Here is a 3,292-nt window from a genome sequence, read left to right as displayed (position 1 = left end):
GAGTTTTTGTGATCTATTCTAACCTTAGAGAACCACCGGCAAATGACTCTTGTTACCTAGAATTTTCTCGCCTTTCCCAGCCCCATCTCTCCTCACCTGGTGAAGCCTCATTTATCATTAGGAATTCAATCCACCGGTCATTCCCTCTGTAAAATCTCCGTTGAGTACCTTCTCCTACCCCAGCCTGATTGGATGTCCATCCGCCTCACTCCTCCAGACCCTGACGGCGGCATGGGTTGTCTTGTGTAGTTTTCTTGCCTATCCTCCAGCTGGGAGAAGGGGCCACGTCCCTGTGCTGGATCATAGCAGGCGTTTGATGGCCATCTCTCCAACAAGAGACAGCACGCAGCTGGCTCCTACGGCGTGCCAAGCCCTTCACCTGCCTTATCTCCTAGTCCTCCCACCAGCCTTAGGGGGTGGGGACTAGTAATAGCCACACTTTTCAAGTCGGGGAGCTAGGCATAGAAAGCTTCAGCAGCCTCCCCAAGGTCAGACACGTGGCCAGTAAGTGCTGGGGCCAGGCCTGCACCAGAGCACCTGGACTCCTGGGCGAGTGAGTCAACACCTGAGTCCAGGCATGCCAGGCAGACATCTTTCCTTTATTTCCTGAGAGTGGAGGGTAGAGAGGAGCCCATAGGGTTCTTGGTCACGCACACTGGAGCTTGGGTGAGCCTGATGCCCGTGTTTGGTGCCGGCAGGGCAGGCCCGGGCGGGGCAGGAGAGTGGGAGGGAGATGCTGCTCCTCCCCTTCCATGTCTTCTTGCCTCATGGACATCTTGTCAGCTCCTTGCTGTCAGGGGTAATAGTCACAGATTAGAGGAGGAGACATGGACTATTTATCGTCTTCAACTGTAAACAATACACCCTACTTGTCCTTATCACTGCTACTCAAACATTAGCATCTTAGAAAAAATGCTTCCTCCCTCCCGATCTTCTTCAGACTGACACCCTACCGCAGGGGCCTCCCGCTTGCACGGGGTCTCAGCCACAAATCATCAGAGGCAGCGGCTCCACAGCTGCCCCCTTCCGGGGTCTGACAACCCATCCCTTAGATCCAGGTCGGGAGGGAGGGAGAGGCGATCAAGAGCACTGGTGGGAACCAACCCCGGAGGGGACTGAGCTGGCAGTCAGGCTCCAGCAGAACTTTCCTTTGGTTGTCCAGAGAGAGCATGGCTGCTGGACGCCCAGGCAAGCTGCAGACCGTGCCCGTTAGACTTGCCTAGTGCTGCAGCCTGGAACGGGGCTTGGGGCTGAGTGGGGCCCGTGTTTGCCTGTGGAAGGTAAGAAGGAAGGGAGAAGGGAAGGCAGGGAGAAAGGAGGGAGGGAGGAAGGAAAAAAGACAGGGGGGAAGAAGGGAAGGAGGCAGAAAGGAAGAAGGGAAGGAAGAAAGAAGGAAAGGGGAGATGTGGGAGGGAACCCAGACTCGGAGGATAGGCAGACTGAAGTTTTGAAGAGGTGTGGCTTAGGCATGAGGGAAGAAGAGCCACCAGCCATGGTTAACTCAAGGCGAGCTCACATCTGAGGGTAGGCATCATGTTTAGGATGGTGAGTTTCATTTTCAACTTTTTTTTTTCAACATTTCCTCTTTCCCATAGTTTGATTTTGTAAGGCCTTGGATACATGTTAATTTTCCTGTCTGCAGGACTTGGATTTGATGGACGGACTAGTTGCCCCAATGGGTCCTGAACGGCCCTCCCAGTGGCCTAGGGGCTCAGAGACAGACCCCTTGACCTTAGTCCCAACTTGTGTCTACTCACTCAGCATCTCGTGGTTCAGAACTCCTTGGTTGCTGCTTGAAACATAAAGCTAGTTTACAACAGTTATGTTTTAATTTTAGGCTTAATTGCTTTTTGAATAGAAGAGAATGGTTCTGACATTACAGCATAGGTTCCAGAATTAGTTCATTGTAATTCAGTTCCCACAATTTTACCACAAAGGCCTCCTAATGAGATTAAATCTAAGCATTACACAGTTGCCCATTTATTATTTTTCCTCGGCATGCCCAGATAGATGGTGATGACTAACCTGAACTCTGATTATTTTACCACAATAAGGTCAGCTCACTGGGGGCTCATGGCCAAGACCCAGAAAATATCATAACTCACTCAAGATAAGGTCTATGTCATGGAGTAAATCACAAACTCTATAGTTAGAACAATCCTCCCATGTACACTGATGTTGACTTTCAGCCGTGTTCTTAATCAGCTCTTGCACACAATGCATTCTCTATTTGAAGGGTTTGCTGCTTTAATCCCAGACAATAACGGCCATTCACTTACTCTCGCCCGCAGATGCCTTCTCGATACTGAGATTCCTTCACTGGAATCACCCTCTCATTGACCTAAATCATTCATTACAAAGTATTTCAGACAAGCTCTCGATAACCCTGGAGTAGAGGTGGCACCTGTCTTTCTTTCATTTATGAGGCCTTTCCACTCCAGAAAGCTTCAGTCACCACTCAGAAAGATTTCTTTTCTCCTATGTTTACAATGAGCAGCTTTGCATTTAGTAACAAAACCTGAGACCACCAGATCTTTGGGTCTACTTATTTATCCAACAAGGTTGATGAGAGCTGGTGCGAGGAAGCAGGTGTTCTACATTCCCAGTGGGAGTGAAAGGGGATAGAACATTTCTGGAGAAAATTTTATAGTATGTAGCAAAAGCTTTAGAACAAAATCATCAATAAAATATTAATATTAAGTAATTAGCCATTACTATTAACTAACAACATTAAATAAATTATTAATTAATAGTTCTAAATTATTTATCCAAATAAATGTATTTCAAGAAATTTCTTTTTTATGCTTAAAAACTCACATGTACAATATGCTTAAAAACACAGCCAGGAATATTCAGAATGTCTCCCCCTGTGGTAAGTTTGCAGATGACTTTTCTTTGTTTTATTTCTACTTTCTACATGTAAAAAGGATGGTGCCGTATTACTTTTGTAATATAAAAAAGCAAACAACAGCCACAAAAAAAGAGGGAGGGGAAAGAAAAAGGAAAGAGAGCAGGAAAAGAAAGAGAGAGTGAGAAGGAAAAAGGAGAAAAAGGCTGAATGATTGATAGCTGGCGTAAAAAATAAATCTATAAGTGTAGAAGTCCTCAAATGTGGTCTATTTGTATACGCTGTAATTTGACCCATGCCGCATCCCTGATAACATGGAGGGAAAGGGCGTTTATGTTTCATGCTTTCAGAGCCCGTGAGCAATCTTACTGGGTTCTATGGGATCTTTGGTCCTTGATTTCTGTCCCATCACAACAAAGAAAACAGACCACGTGCTGGCTTTGA

The sequence above is a fragment of the Theropithecus gelada genome, chromosome 5 (genome assembly GCF_003255815.1).
Source record: "Theropithecus gelada isolate Dixy chromosome 5, Tgel_1.0, whole genome shotgun sequence".
NCBI lineage: Eukaryota > Metazoa > Chordata > Mammalia > Primates > Cercopithecidae > Theropithecus > Theropithecus gelada.
This window is presented reverse-complemented; position numbering follows the sequence as displayed.